This window comes from Mus caroli, unplaced genomic scaffold, assembly GCF_978045245.1.
Source record: "Mus caroli unplaced genomic scaffold, Mus_caroli_1 scaffold_10, whole genome shotgun sequence".
Classification (NCBI taxonomy): Eukaryota; Metazoa; Chordata; class Mammalia; order Rodentia; family Muridae; genus Mus; species Mus caroli.
In genome coordinates this window covers 37,871,535-37,886,655 of record NW_028227265.1, presented here as the reverse complement: position 1 = coordinate 37,886,655, position 15,121 = coordinate 37,871,535, and the positions used below count along the sequence as shown (strand labels likewise).

At 46.6% G+C, this 15,121-nt stretch overlaps 1 protein-coding gene across 2 annotated transcripts in view; it reads left to right on the top strand.

Moving 5' to 3' along the window:
- Fto (FTO alpha-ketoglutarate dependent dioxygenase) overlaps positions 1–15,121 on the top strand; it is a 351,507-nt gene that overhangs the window by 291,869 nt on the left and 44,517 nt on the right. The gene's annotated exons all lie outside the window — the stretch shown is intronic.

Sequence of the window (15,121 nt, the reverse complement as noted above, 5' to 3'; positions counted from 1 at the left end):
AGAAATGCCTCTGTTTCTCTAAGAGTGTTAGAGTAGACTAGACGGAGAGGAGAGAGGTGGAACTGGGGAGTGAAGGACAGGGACAAAAAGAGAAACCTGGGGGGAGGGGAGTTTCACTTCTGCAAGATTGTCTTAGCCCTGTAGCCCAGAGCCAGGTGAGGAGTCACTGGTCAGTTTATTCAGCAATGTTTGCCAAGCTGTTCAAAGCACTGAGCATATAGTAGAGAACTATAAAGATATGACCTAGCCCTTGTGGTCCTTAGTGTTAGGCCTGTCCTCCACACTCAACACAAGTTCCATCTGCTATGTACCAGGTGAGCACCTGGATGCTTAACTTTCTGTTAGGAGCAACAAACACAACCTGAGGCCTTTGGAGGCTCTGACCATTTATCTACCGGCTCCTGATGTCTTTCACTTCCTGTAGGAGTTTGTCCTCTGTTGGTTTCAAGACACTTGGGCCCCTTGGCCCTAGTCAGGCAATAGGGTTCCCATTGATATCCACTGTTGAAGGCTAGAGGGTGGGAGCCCAGTAAGGACCGAGTCTACCTTGACCACAGTTGCACACGGCTGCCCCTTGCAGACCTGAGTTAGTGAGGATTTGAAGGCCTGTAAGCCCTGTCTCAGAGCAGAGTTCAAACCCGTTCAAGTACAGTGCTTTGAATACAGTGATGAGAACAGGCCTTTCAGGGACATGCAAGCAGTGGTTCAACCCATTCACTATCTCAGCTTTCCAATAACAATGGTTCCCAGTCTACATCCCTGCAAATGTGGTTAGGATTTTCAGTCGGATTACTCCAAAAAGGAGGTTTATTGGTGACTTCAGAATCTAAATGGGATATAGGAAAATTATTTATATGGCAAAAATCTCAGCTGTAGTAACTAGATTGAAGACTTACTGAATGATTATAGAAAAAAATGAAGTAAGGATTATTTGCAACTACAGATATGTTTCTTTTCTTTTTAACTGTTGAGGGTGGGGAATGTACACATGAGTACAGTTGCCTGAGGAGGCCAGAGTCATTAGATCCCCTTGGAGTTGGAGGTATAGGCAGTTATGAGATGCCTAATATAGGTGCTGAGAATGGGACTCGGGTCCTTTGCTTGTGTTCCTTTTTTGAAAAAGAATTATTTATTTGTTTTATGGAAGTTCGCTGACACTGCCTTCAGACACACCAGAAAAGGTATTTGGATCCCATTACAGATGGTTGTGAGCCACCATGTGGTTGCTGGGAATTGAACTCAGGACCTCTGGAAGAGCAGTCAGTTCTCTTAACTGCTGAACCATCTCTTCAGTCCTGTAGTTTGTATTCTTAACTGCAGAGCAATTCTGTAGCCCCTGGATGTCTGTGTCTCTGTCTCTCTCTCGCTCGCTCTCATGTATGAATGTTTACATACATATATGTATGTGCACCTCTTGTGTGCCTAGTGCCACGAGGAGCAGAGCGGGGCATCAGATCCCCTGGAATGGATGACTGTGAGCCTCCATGTGGATGCTGGGGACTGAACCCAGGTCCTCTATAAGAGGAGCAAGTGCTCTTAACCACTGAGTCATCTCCCCAGCTCCCTTAATATGTTTCTTGAAGCACATGGAGTTCTCTCTGTGCTTGTGTTACTGTGGTAGGGACCCACGTTAGACAAATATAGAAATAAGATAATTGCAGATGGTGGGATGGGAAGTGGCAGACTATCGAGAGTAGATTTAGAGAGGTCAGGAATGGCAATGTAAACCAGTGTCTGAAAGACCCGAAGGTCAACAACCACATGTTACAAATTGAGGGAGCAGGTAAGTGCGGAGCCCCTAAAACGAAATGGGCTTGGTGTTTGGAGGTATTGCAAAGCACACAAGCAGAGTACTGTTCAAGGGGCTGGGAGCTGAGAAGAGACAGAACACAGAGAAGCATAGAGACGTTCAGCATCTGCTTGAAGTTCAGAGAGTAGCTTAGAAAGATGAACGGTGACTTTTCTAACCCCCATCAGCCAAAGAAAACTGTGCTTAAAACCTGTTTTATTAAGCCGGGCGTGGTGGCGCACGCCTTTAATCCCAGCACTCTGGAGGCAGAGGCAGGCGGATTTCTGAGTTTGAGGCCAGCCTGGTCTACAAAGTGAGTTCCAGGACAGCCAGGGCTAAACAGAGAAACCCTGTCTCAAAAAACCAAAAAAAAAAAAAAAAAAAAAAAACCTGTTTTATTTAGGTATGGAAGTGCTTCTGAATCGCTAGTCCACAGATTGGGGAACACTGCCATGAACGTGTTTAAAATGACCAAGGGTGTTGTCTCCTAGCTGCAAAGCATCACTTGAACTGGGTGGGAGCTAGTGGACTCACCTGCCATTCGGAGACTGTACCCAAAGGACAGTCTTCATCGCACAGAGGACCATTTCACTGTCTAGACCCAGAGCCCCCAGGGGAGAACCACTTCTGGCTGCCCTGCTGGCACATGCTTCCCCAGGGGCAAAGGTGCGGTTTCCTGAGGCTTCGATTCCCAGGGTGTCTCCTGTTCAGGGCCAGACTAGCTAAATGGAAATTAGGAAACTATGCAGGGCAAGAAGCTAATAAATAAGAAGTGACAGGCATCACATATTAAGGGATTATTGTGCATAGTGGCTCTTCTGCAAGATACACAATGCAGGGTGAGAGGGTCTAACAATCCTGCTGAAGTGTGCGCCGGATGAGCTGATGATACGAAGGGAAAGTGGTTTGGCTGGAAGAGCAAACTCGAAGATTGACATCCTACGTATGGCTGTTCCAGAACCTCCCTTGTGGGCCTGTGGGATGTTCCTCAGATACTTCCCTCTACTGCTGGTCTCACTGTAGACCCTGGCTCTGATGCCTGGGAAAGATAAAGAAATTTGTCTGTGGTTTGTTTGATGGTCTCGGGAACAGGGACGGACTCACAGTCAGCTTTCTCGGCTAGCTTGGGTTAGGAGTGTCTTCACTGAGCTCCTGTGATCTCTGTCACAGGAAGTTTTGGCGAGGGAGGGGGGTGTGCCACAGTGGTGTGCCCAGTGAAGACAGGCATCCTTTCCAGATCTTTGTTCTGGATTCTTGCACCAGCAGTGCCCAAGCTGTAAGTGTGGCACAAGCTAATGGAGGAGAATCGTGACTCGTGTGCTGTTGGCACTTCTGTTCTTATTAGGATCAGAGAGAGCAACTGGATGAAGATCGCTTCTGGAAAGAAGGGAAAAGCACATGTTACTTATTGTGTTGGGTGAATGTTTTCATGAGAAAGGGGGATGCCACGTCGTTAATAACTCTGGCACGCCACACCAATTCTGGTCGGTCTGATAGATTAAACATGAGCCTCTCTCATTATCCCGGCAGCCACACTGTTTCAGCTTTCCACTGCAGCCTGATATGTATTCCATGCACAGCGAAGCCTCCGAGTTGACATCTTCTTCTAAAATTGTTTGGCTGTAATAAATAGAAAACTTTCAGCACCGCTGTTAAAGCATGGCTGGTTGGCATCATTTCCTACCCCCTTTTAATTACTCCTGACACTGTGGAGAAACATCTAATATAAATCTGTAATGCGCGCTGATGACAAACTACACGGTTGAAGGGCCATGTAATTTCTCCACAATTAATTAAAGTGCATGGAGATTTCCCCCCTCTTTCTTTCTTTTCTTTTTTTTCCCCCCAGCAGCCAGATGCCACTGACTGGCTCAAATAACACTGCTGTCAACTGTAAAAAATTAAGATCCAAACCGTAAGAAAGGTTCTTCGATAAAGAAACCAGATGCCAGGTTATTTGTGATACCACCGCATACATCTTGATGTAGGCCACTATTGTTCAGCATCTGCACCTCACAGCCTTAATTACGCACTTAACGCAGCGAGGCTGTCAGCAGTTTATTTCCACAAGCACCGACACTTTGGTAAATCTTTTTATTAAAAAATTGAATGGTGCCAATCAGCCAAGGGAAGAGAGGCAGGGAGACATGGGAAGCCCTTGCACGCTGGGAAGGGCTTCCTGTTTATGCCGGCGCAGGCTGGTGTTTATGGCACATGTGTGTGGTCACTCACAGAGGAGAAAATGCTCTGCTACCAGTTTGGGCTGATCTGCCACCTGGAATTGATCAAAAGCAAATTAATTTTCATTTCCAATTAGGAATACAATTAAGTCCAAAGTGGTGGGGGGCGGAGGGCGAAGCGTAATGTTTACATACCGGTAGCTCCTGTGGTGGGAGGGCTGGAGGAAATACTTGTCTTCATATCTTTCTGTGTAATTCATTAGTGTTAAAGTGGCTACTGCAGTTTACCATCCTGGAGTGGCCGCTCTTCCCCTCCCTTCCAGCCTAGGATAGGAGAAGGGGAGGGCAAGTTGGGCCTGAGCTCCTAGCCAAGCATTCATGAGCTCTGCCCTGCTATTCTAAAGGCTTTTCCGGATGGGATCCACCTGGGATGATGGTGTGAGTGGTGTAATGAAGAGCCCACATTAGGAATCAGATTCAGCCTTCAGTCTGCTGCTTTTCCTAGGTCAAAACGTTACCTGGAGAATGAGTCCTGCTTTCCTGTCTGGCCGAGGTCAGGGATACTGAGCGGTTCTGTGACAGTCTGTGGTGACGGACAGACATGGGATTCCAGCTCCCTCCATTTGCAAACCACTGCCTTTTACTGGAGTCCAGGACCAGTTAGCCCAGATTGTGTAGTGTCAAGGGTGGTAACTACAGTGAGTGTTGACCCAGATTTTAAGAAAAGTCGATTGTTTGTCAATTTTGAGTCTAAGAACACTTCTGAGTCTAAGATAGTTTCAGAAGTGACATGGTGGCCTGGCCTCTTAGTATCTGTCACTCCACTAGAGCAGACTTAAGCATGCTAGCTATCATACTGAGAATGTCCCTACCACCCATCTTACAGAGCGGTCGCTTTGGGAAAGCAGAGCGGATGATAAGCATTCCATAGTATGAATAACAGTGATGATAACCTCCCATAATAGCTTACATCTTCCTAGAGTCCTGAAGGCGATGGATGGAGAAGAGGGGCCTCTGAGTCACAGGAATAGCTGCTTCAATTGAAGACTATCCAGTTGTGTGGAGGCCTCAGTCTGCTCCAGGCCGTATTTTACCTCAGACAGCCCCACCTTCCTTTTCCCAATGCAAGGGGTTTACATTTCCTCCCTGCATGGTATTTGTGCTTTAAAAGAAGATTTTATTACTTGTGCTGCAGTGGAATTTCTCTTTACTAGACAGTTGGCATGACCACAGCCCGAAACCACAGTGGCGCTGTTAACACGCCGGGGTCAGCTTTCCCCTTTAAAGCCATTCTTTTTCCTTTCTTTATTTTCTTAAAGGGGGAGACGGGTAAGCACCAACAAATCAGCACAACTATTAACTTTCTGATTTATTTGCCACAGAGAGCAAAAAACGTTAATGGGAAGTGACAGGGAAACCAGAGCAGACGGCCTGAGAACGTTCTCATCCCGAGCTTCCAGCCCAAGTCGCACCACAAGCACTTGCTTATCTGAAGATAGACATCTTCAATTGCCCGATTGCATAATAGGATCGGGATTTTCTTTTTCGCGTAAAAAAAAAAAAAAAACTAAAAAGCATTATGCATAATGTTGACATGAAGTTTTTGGTTGCTGTGGTTTCCAGATGTCCCCCTCTCAATAGTGTCTTCTCAATGGCTGACAAAGGCCTCCATTTCTTCAGCCCATTGGGAAAAATCGGTGTTAGCGGTACTAACACCGTGTGAAGGGAAGCGCCTTTGGAGATTTAGGAGCAGGCAGGAAACACCATCTTTTTGTGTTTGTTTGTTTGTTTGTTTGTTTGTTTTTGAGTCAGGGTTTCTCTGTGTAGCCCTGGCTGTCCTGGAACTCACTTTGTAGACCAGGCTGGCCTCCAACTCAGAAATCCGCCTGCCTCTGCCTCCCGAGTGCTGGGATTAAAGGCGTGCGTCACCACCGCCCGGCTCAGGTAACACCATCTTGAAGTGACACGGAGAGGAATTAGCTGTTGACTAGACTCTTAATGGCTGCATTGCCAGCATTCTGGCAATACAAATGGCTTTCTAAACATGTTAGGGTTTGAAGTTTCTAAGGATTTGACGCTGGCTCCAACAGTTCAGGCTCTTGTCCTGGCTAGGCATTGGCCATCCTTTGCGGGACCCTTGTGGGCCAGGTGATCCAAATCCAGTTGGTCCCAGCGCACATACTTCTCTGCCCTGGGCTTCTGAAGATCTTTTTCGGAGACAAAGTTCTTGGCTTTCACTTGAATTACATCACTTGGACATTCCAGAGTGCCCACGATCTCAAAAGCAGACCTGATGTTTGAATCACCTAGCATGTATCGATACATCATTTTATTTAACACAGTGTTTTAAAATTGTATTTAAAAGACAGCTTCTTTCATCTCGTGTGCCCTTGGCTGGGAAACAAAGAAAGTCTCTTTTAAGAGGTGTTTTACATTTTATGGCTACTGAGAGAGAACACAGTTCTTTAATAGGTAGTATGTAAGAGTCCCACATTACAGGCTTTCGGAGATTAGAAGCTCTGGAGCAAGGCTAGTTGATAACATCTCTGAAGGGCAAAGGAGAGACTGTAAACCCCTGAGGTTTAGCTGCCCTACCAGCATGCCCTAAGCCGGAGCTTTCCTCAGACCGTCTCATTCTCAGCTTGAGTCCGATGAGAGCTGTGCAGGACGGATCCCCTTGTCCTCTTCATGGTTATGGGCATGTAATATGTTCTTCATCGAGCCAGGCAATTGGCAGAGACGCCAGTGCATTTAAGACTCGAGTCTACTGGAAATGAGACTTGCGCTCCTGCCAGAAATGGATGTCCACCACTATCACACATCTTGACTGTTTTTTTTTTTTTTTTTTTTTTTTATCCTGACTCTTAAAACAATAATATCAAACAACTCCAGGGGAAAAAAAGTTAAATGTTTCCATATGAAGAGCTGATTAAATTTGTATGGTTTTCTTTTCAGTAAAAATTGATACGTGATGAAACGCAATGCAGCTGCATGTCTGGCTGGGGCTGGTACTCCTGCGGCCTCTGATCTCTGCCAGGCTAAGGGCCAGGGCCTGGCCATTGCCTTCCAGTAGCCTAGGTCTGCTAGGCCCTCTCCTAAGGCACTGAGCACAGAGGCAGTGGTCCCCTGGCTTGGGTCATCCCCCTTGAGGCACATCATTCTCCTGTGTCACTTCTTTGTCCTCTCGTAGGGCAGATGAGTCCACACAGAGTCTTGCGGTTAACAGTGAACAAGCTAAATTCTGTTGGGACTCCTTCAGTGGGAAGGAGCCTGGCTGAGGTTAGGGGAGAGATTTGTCATGGGGATGCTAATTTATTGGCTCGTATTTCTGCAAAAGTCCTGGTGCCTGGCTTTTGTAGAGTATGATGCTGGGGTCTGTTATTTTGTCTATGTGCTGCTCCGACTTCTGTGAGTCAGTCCCCTTCCCATTCAGTCTGTCCTCTGGGTCACCAAGAAGTGGTTGCAACAGCTGACCCTCCATGCCCATCTCTTATGGGGAATTGAGGACCATGTAGCATTCCTAGTACACCCGCTCACTTGCCTTGGTTTAACCAGGGAATGTTCTCTGCCAGGATGGAGGTGACTGAGCTGTTGTATGTAAGTTCTTGAGCTAAGACGAGATTTCCTGGAGGAAAACTGTGGCAGGGTAACCAGACAGCTAGACAGATACTCTGTGACCAAACCAGAATGCCTTTCACCCACCAGAAAGGCTGTTCACCAAGCAGTCTGATCAGAATATGAACTCCGAATCAGGAAACAGGAGTGAGAGAGATCTGGCCCATCTGGCCCATCGCTTCTGTTCTCATTCTCTTGCCGGTGATTGTCCTGCTGCACAGGCCTGAATTCTCTTTCCCAGAATTCAGAGCAAGGAAGAGGCTCTGCTGCTGCTGCCACCAGTGGCCAAAGAGGACAATGGAATTTTGTTCAGCAGATTTTTTTTTTTTTTTTAGATGAACACATATGGCCACTTTTCTGCTGAAAACCCATGTCTCCGTCTGTCCTTTCCGTGGGGGACACACCAGAGGCAAGGGTCTATCCAGGCTGAAGCCAGCCTCCTCCTATGCTCCTGCAACTGGACTCTGAGAGGGACTAGCATGTGCTCCCAAACTATCCCTGTCTCTAGGACTGGCAAGCATCCACTTCCCAAAATGTCTAGTTTTAAACTGGGTGTGGTAGCGCGTACCTGTAAGTCTAGAATTCTGGAGCCTAAGGCAGGAAGAGCAAAAGTGCAGGGTTACATGGGCTACAAAACAACAACAACCAAAAATGGGTTTGCTCTCTCTCTCCCAGTTTCTAAGGATCTGAGCCTGGAAAAATGAATAGGTGCTGTTCATTCCAGGATTCTTTAAGGAGATTCCCTGGGCAGCCGTGATTAAAGGTCTGACCAAGAAAAGCAGAAAAATTTGATTCGGCGTTCCTTCGGCTCCAGAAAGGTGGTCTTGTGCCACACAGCTGTCTCAGATCCCCGTTCTTCAAGCTGAGCGTTTGCTGTGGGCTCCCTCCCTCAAAGCCCCTCCCTGTCATCCCACCTAGGAGACCATCTGCAAATACAGCCCTCACCCAGAAGATTTCTCTTCAATTAAAATTTTACACCTACCAAATAAACAAGGGCAGTTTTGAAATGTAAATGCATCATTTTCATAGGCACCTTGCGCCAGCTCCACCTACCTGGAGACCGACCCACCGACCATTTCTCCTTCAGCACAAAGCTGCATCTAAGTTCCCTCCTTTCCCCTCAGTGTGGTTCAGCCCAGGGCTCCGTACATTTAGATCCTGGCATGGATTTTTTTTCCCCTTTGCCTTAAACACTTTCTGCAGTTTAGTTATTTGTTGTAATTATCAAGTTCATTTTTCTCTAATAGATGTGATTAAGTATATTTAGCACTGTGTAATGAGTTTTCTGCCTGGTTGCATCTTAGCTAATAAGGAATTCCTTAGCGGCATCTCTGACAGCTGCCGCAGGTCCCAGGTCTGTGCTGCCGCAAGAGACCCCTTCCATGAACTGCTAGCATTAGAGAAATTAACTCCATTACACTAACCATAAAATTGAGGCTGAAATTTGATTACTAATAGATCCTCAATTCAGCTAGAAACTCCGGCAGCAGGGGAGGAAGGTGAGTGCTGCGTGTGAGATCCCAGTATCCATGTTCACCTCTGCACGTGTGTTTGCGTGTCTCCATCCCTCCCTCCAGCTTCTTTCCTAGACAGGGAGAGGAGATCCATGTCTAGCCAATGGGCTTAGACCAGTGCAGGGATGGGGCAGGTGTGAGACAGGAAGTCTTTGTTAACTGCTGTGAGGACGGTACCTAGCTATTAGTGTCTCTCTCTGTCTTTCCTGGGCAAGGAAACCTCTCGCTATGTTTTTGGCAGTGGAAACTGTGCCATTGTCACTGGCAGTCCAGATTTGTAAGGCTAAAGTGCTGGGGACAATTAGTAATTGGTGACTGGCTGCTATGATGTATAGTTGCTTAGCAACGGTCCCTGAATTAAGTCTCTGGAAGGGGCATACAGGAAGAGACAAGACAGGAAGATGAAATAGGTACCCTTTCAATGTGTAGGTGTCTCCTTAATGAAAAAGGAGTGAAAGATATTTGTAATCATAGAAATGGTGGCTAAAGGAAAGAAAGGGCAGAAGGCGGTTCTTCTCTTGCTAAATAAAATAACCGTAGCTGGCAGTTGAGCGGTTGGTAGGTCCACTGATATAAGGGCTCATTGCCTTCTTTTGACTCTCAGCTGCAGTTCCAGTGCAAGCAGAACCCAGGGAGCATGCTTTTACCCAACGGCAGCATGGAAATTTGTGGGAGCAGAGATGGAGAATGAAATCCTTAGAACAAGATTCATTTGGCTTCCGTCTGTACCCGGGCAGTGTGATTCACCATATAGCAGCAGCGTCTGGGTTGGGCGTAGCCTTGCCCTGGGTACCAGACGGAACGGGTGCTTTCCAGTTCTAAGGCCCAGTCCCACTCTATCTGAAGTCAAGAAAGATCCTGAAGAGGCCAAGAACATCATATTCATTTCATTCACTTGGCTGAGGTTAGAGGCTCTCAGCAGACAAAGATATCACCCAGAACTACATCATTTAGTGAACTGGATTTGCCTCTGGAAGGGCAGATGAGCAAAGCCAAGCCTCTGGAAGGCTGGAAAAGCCCTGATGCAGCCGCCGAACCTCGTTAAGGGGTTGCCTTATCTACAGCAGACTCTGCCCAGAGGTCTGCAAAGGGCCAGGGGCTCATTACTGAGAGTGAGGGCTGTTTTGCAATTAGTGTTGAAACACTGAGATAAAGACAGGATATATAGGAATTAAAAACAGATAACGTAAACACTAACAAAGAGCCTTAATCCCTCCGGTTGAGTGTTTTGCATGTTTGCCTCTGATCAGAATTCTTAATAATATTGAGTGTGTTGCAACTCAATAAAGATTCCCTGGGAAGAGACAAGTCGATTCTTGGATTAGAAAACCACTACAAGGAAAACCAGACACAGAAAAACTTACCCTCATGTATTTCTATTTACTTGCAAAATAAAAATCAGATACAGTGTATGACACAGAGGGATTTGTTTCACCTGGTTCTGATCATCTATGGTCATTGTTTACACACACACACACACACACACACACACACACACAGACACACACACCACCTTCTAGTGATTAGAAAGAGATTGTTAGGGCTCAAAAAGCAGATTTCCTGTCTCTACCCATGACTCATTTACCTAAAGGATTCGGGTGTTTGATCCAAAGTCGTCCCCGTGCAGTTGAGAGAAGCTCTGCTTTCCACGCCTAAAGTTCCGACTGCACAAAAGGAAATACCCACCTCAGCGTGTACAGTGTTCACCCCTGCCTGCAGCAGCGCAGTGGCTGTGAGGACAGTGTGTAGCTCTACACTGAGGCTAAAGGGACTTTACACAGTCACAGCACATTCTGCCAAGTAACCAGTGACCCAGTTTAACTATTTCTGAGCTGCAGTTCCTCTGTGCAACCCCGTTTCCAGTCCCTCCTCACCTTCAGTACCCTCAGTACCCCTCACAGTCCAGTTGCTTAATACCCAGCTTCCAGATTAGGCTTCGAGTGCTGTGCCATTGGGGGCCTTATGTACTTTGAAAACTAAGTTGTCTTTTTTTTTCCTGTTGCTGTGAGAAAAATACCCTGCCAAGAGCAACGTAGGGAGGAAAGGAATGATTTTGGCTCACAGTTCTTTTGTTTGTTTGTTTGTTTGTTTTTGAGACAGGGTTTCTCTGGATAGCCCTGGCTATTCTGGAACTCTTTCCGTAGACCAGGCTGGGCACAAATTCATAGAGATTCGACTGCCTCTGCCTCCCGAGTGCTGGGATTAGAGGCGCAAACCACCGCTTATTTTCACTGAGTGGTGTACTCTGGCACTCAGCACGGGGCATGTATCACACAGAAGGCACCCAATAAATATAGGCTGGATGGAACCATTAGGACTTGACAGTGGTAGTCAGCCAAAGACGGCCTCTGATGACCTCTAGTCCCTGCCATTCACAGTCTGTATCCGTCCATCCCTGTTAACGTGAGCCAGACTTGGTGAGTCCCTTCCAGTGAACCGCAAGAGACATATGTGCTCACTTGCCAACACTCTGCCTGGAGCAGTCACTGTAAGGGAACTTGTCATTTGGTAAGCAGCAGATGGGAGAAGCCCTCGCTCATACTGTGACTGTATATTGACGGGAACCCCGAAACAGAAGCATCCAGGCCCCAAATGTACATGGGAGCTGCCAGGTGATGATCCCCTGTTCATTTAAGCAACTACTTGTCAGGGAACATCCAATAATAAACACACTAGCCAGTTAGAGCATGCATCAACTCATCCATGTGTGGCTATTCATTGACTGCCAACCAGGGGCTGTGCTAAGTACTGAGTTTCAGTGATAAAGCAGGGTCCATGCCTTCAAGGAGCTTATAGTCTGAGACAGAGATGACAGGGTGAGGGGCGCACAGACAGTTCCTCAGGTCCGTGCAGGTACAGTGAGCACACAGTGCTGCAGCAGCCTAGGATACTAGCAGTCATCACACTGACCAGGGCGTCTTATAGGCTCTCCATCACAGCACTTCTTCCTTCCCTGTCCCGTGCCCAGCCTAGCTTTCAGTTTAAACACTGGTCCACATTGTATTCATTCCAGGACAAGCTGAGCGGTGCCTACAGCACAGAGAGCACCTGAATACATTCTCCACCGTTGGCTCTAAAACTCTGGTGCTGATCCTGACTTAATGTGAGCGACTCTGTCCTGCCTGTCAGTTTTCTTTACTCTTCCCTGGTCTCTGTCACTCACACTCTATCCTAGGGGTCTCTTGATAGAATCCAGCAGTTGGTTTTTAAAGGGACATGGGTGGCAATATAGCTTAGTGGTAGAGGGAACGCCTCACAAGTACAAGGGCACTGTGCTCAATACCCAGATACCTAGTATGGCAAAATAGATGCATGAGTTTAAAAAGGAAAAGAAAAGAAAAGGTAGACTGATCCATTAATTACTAAAATAATAAAGGGGAAATAAGACATAGAATTAACTTGTTGTGTTGTTTTTTTGAGACAGGATCTCATGTAGCTCAGGGTAGCCTAAAACCTTCTGCATAACTAATGATGACTTTGAATTCCTGATCTCTCCCTACTCCTACCTCCTACCAAGCCTGGCCCGCAGGATTAACGCAGTGGGTTGGGATGACTCATGCTCTGGGCGAGGCTACATCCGTCTGCAGATGGATGCCATGCAGATAGACCCACCACACAAGAAGCCTTAGTCAATGGATGGTCGGTCTTCAGGAGATCACAGTACTAAAGCCACATCTCCTTAGGGACCTTTGAGATGGTCTGTTTACCAGACCCACTTTTTAGGGTCTCATTCCCTGTAAACAGAGGCTTCCCTGCACAGGTACCTGTGGTGTGGCTGACATAGAACCTGCGGATGGATGTAAAAGGCAGCTCTTCTGTCCATGCGCACTCCATCCTCAGCAGAATAGAGCCCAGACACAGGACCAGGCACCACAGAGGCTCGGTAATACACTGAAGACGGCTCCCTTGGCCTCCAAGGATGAAGAAAGCAGGCAGGCCACAGTGAGAGAAGAGTAAGATGCTGCCTGTTGTAAGTGGACAGAGAACACAGTGTAAGAGAGACATCCAGGAAGATGGCTCTCCCCAATCCCCTGCACAAATACGACAACAGAAAAACATTTGTGTTTAGGGCCTTTTTATGTTCCCGTAAAAAGAATCCTCCCTTTGCACACCGCCACTGCATGGATTTTTGTTGTGGATTTTTGTAGTTGCTTTAAATAGGAGAATGTGTGAGATGAGGCCGCATAAAAGATGGACTTGTTTTATATATGGGATATTGCCTGTCCCTCAGATCTATGTGCCTTGCTTATGGCATGAACCAAGTAGGAGAGATAAACTAATATTTTGTATAAGCTCAGCCAGACAATACGGATGATAAAGATGTTTCATCTTCTTATGCATGCAGAAAATATGAAAAATCGTAGTTTACACATATTTGCTCAATTCAAGTGTAAAATTGGGCCCCTCGATTGCCCTGGGCCACAGTGGCTGCGTTAAGGAAGCTCGATTTACCTTGCAGCCGAGTGAAAAATGATCAGAATATTAGACTCATCTAGCCCACATTAAGGCGCCATTGCATTTCCCGACAATTTTATGCTATCTCAATATGAAAACAGAGCAATTTCAACTCATATCAGGTTATGATCGGCAATTACAGTTGCATAATTCACCTAGTCGGCTCTTTGCGGGGCCTTTATTTTCCCTCTTGGTGACATTCCTGAGAAAGCGCCTGATAAAAATGTCATATATCATCCCGGCTTTAGAACTCGTGAGGGGGTAATCTGCCATGCCTTGCTGAGCCCATATTCATCACTGGAGTTTTGACTTGGAGGGGTCATGGCACTCATAATTTCCTGTTTGATATTGTCCTCGCTAGCTCTGACAAGGGCTGTAAACGCTCGGTTGTAGGCGGTGGTTAAGCCCTGTGCCAGTGGGGCTCTTGAGTAGCAGTAACTGAGCATTACTGCGGCTTGGGCTGTAGTTGGCCGTTTGGAAGATAATTAGATTTGATGTCAACATTTCTTTATCACCTGCATCCTTTGTGCATCTGTGTGTCAAGTTGTTATTTCCGGATTTATTAGCACCCTCGGAGCTCCTCTCTATCTGTCAGCCCGTGTGCTGTTTGTGTTGACAGTTGTAAAGTTAATTACTGGTACTAATGAGCTGCGGGCTTTTGGTGGACATGGCGTTTTGGACATTTAAAACTGTAATTAGTGTTTTTCCTTGTGTAGTGCTTCAGTACCAAAAAAAAAAAAAAAAAAAGGTTCTCCTTCTATTTCATTTTGACATTCTGGGTACAGTCAACTTATCTTTTATTCAAAGGCTCCAAAAACTCAGTTCTGTTTCTTTTTAAAACAGACTTCCTTTCCATTGTATCTCCATGAATAATTTCTTTTGTTCCTGGCTTCTCCCCTTGCTCGATAATGCGTCCATTGCCTTTGCCTTGAGAATTGAGGACTGAGATGACAGAGCAGTCAGAAATCAAGCTGGGTGGGTGCTGGCCCCAGCCTAGCCAGTGAACTACAGGACTCTCACTCTGGGTTCAGCAGAAGGCAGCGGCTAGTGGAGAGGGCAGACAAAATGAAAATATAATAATTCTCCAGGAGGCTTGTCTCAGGAGAATGGCCATGGTGCGGCAGTAACTCAAAGCCCACCATCGTGGTAAGCGCACTCACTATGGATGATCCTGTTTAATTCTCACAAAGGTCAGCCGCTCACACTATTGTCTCCATTTCACAGATGGGGAAACTAAGGTTTAGAAGGGTAAGGGACTGAAGCAGGATCTAAAGCAGGATCTAAAGGAGAGGCTGTGCTAGAACTTGGCTCCGAGGTATGCCTGCTCCTCTACAGATACAAAGTATGCTTTTGAGAAAATTAGCAGACTCCCAGGGAATGCATTCTAGAACAACAAAGAGCAGGCACTTGCAGAATGAGACTTGCTCATTTGTGCGCACTTGCAGAATGAGACTTGCTCATTTGTGCGTCGTCCCTGCCGGTGGCGAGGGACGCCAGTTTCAGTATTGTGGCAGTTATCCCTGGCACGTACTTTATGGAGGTATTTGGTCTGGGCCGTGGCGGCTGCG